Genomic DNA, 1,351 nt, shown 5'->3' on the forward strand with positions numbered 1-1,351 from the left:
GGCCAGTAAAAATCTTCTCCTAATTCATCACCCTTGGTCACTGGAAAATCACCTACAATCAGGGGGTCAGGAATGGCGTTAGGACACTAACACAACACCCTGTCACAGGGGTCACCTTGCCGGCAGGGGACATTCAGTGGGAGAGCTGTCCTGGGCTGAGCAGGCATGCAGGCAACAGCAACAGTGGTACCTGAGGTGCCTGGCCCCCACGATCCCACCATCATCCAGCAAAAGCTAATTGGGTACTTTGCTGTGAGCCAGGCCTTGCCCCAGATATCAGAATACAGCAGTGAACAGAATGTCCACTCTTTAGTGGGTGACAAATAATAAATGAGAAAACAAGCAAGTGTGAAGACCACCAGAAATACACCTGTAGTTGAAAAATTGGTTCTGTTGCCTCTTTCAAGGAGGAAGACTGCCCTTACTTCAAGAAGGGGGTATGAAAGAGGACTTATTATAGGATTTGGGCTTGGGTGAAGTGACTTGGGGGAGGGTTCAAGCAAGTGGGTTTAATTCTGGATTAGAAGCAACACAATTCCATGACTGGCTCTCTTCATAAATATTTAAAGTGAGGGGCGCCTGGGTGGCTCAGTTGTTAAGCGACTGCCTTGGGCTCAGGTGATGATCCCAGGGTCCTGGGATCCAGCCCCGCATTGAGCTCCCTGCTCAGCGGGGAGCCTGCTTCTCCTTCTTCCCCTACCTCTCTCTCTCTCTCTCATTGTGTCTTTCTGTGAAATAAATAAATAAAATCTTTAAAAAAAAAATGTATGGTGAACAGAGGCTAACGCTTTAAAGAAGACAGCAGTTACTCCCAAGAGCCAGAATGCGGAAAACGTTTGGTCTTTTTGTGGTTCCAACAATATTCCTGTTTTTAACTGTGTTCAAACATGATTACAGAGCAGTCTTGTTTATGCCTCACTCCATCATGGTGACAGAATGGCCTTGTGCGCTGTTGGTGTTCTGGGAAATTGTTTATGTCCAAGAGGAGGACATCAAGGCCTATCTGTGCCTGCCAGGCTAGCTCCCAGATTGGGGGGGGGGGGGCTTTCCTCTTTCTCATAAGAAAGGCTCTCATTCATTCGACCCTTGTACATTTTCTGAGTGTCAGGTGCAGAATAATTCGAGGACAAAAGAGACATGGCCCCAGTCCTCAGGGAGCTCAGTGACAAGTCTGCGCTATCTTAAATAGATTGTCAGAAATGGGAGGGAGAGTGGACCAGACCCAAGGAACCGCCAGGACAAAGACCCGGGGGCGGGAGGGGAATGCTGAGAGCCATTAGCAGGGCTGCCGGCGGAGCTATGACGAGCACGCGAACTAGAGAGGCCGGCTGGGGTCGAACCCTCGGGCGTG

The sequence above is a fragment of the Callorhinus ursinus genome, unplaced genomic scaffold (genome assembly GCF_003265705.2).
Source record: "Callorhinus ursinus isolate GAN/ISIS: 27379988/994484 unplaced genomic scaffold, GSC_fseal_2.0 scaffold55, whole genome shotgun sequence".
Classification (NCBI taxonomy): domain Eukaryota; kingdom Metazoa; phylum Chordata; class Mammalia; order Carnivora; family Otariidae; genus Callorhinus; species Callorhinus ursinus.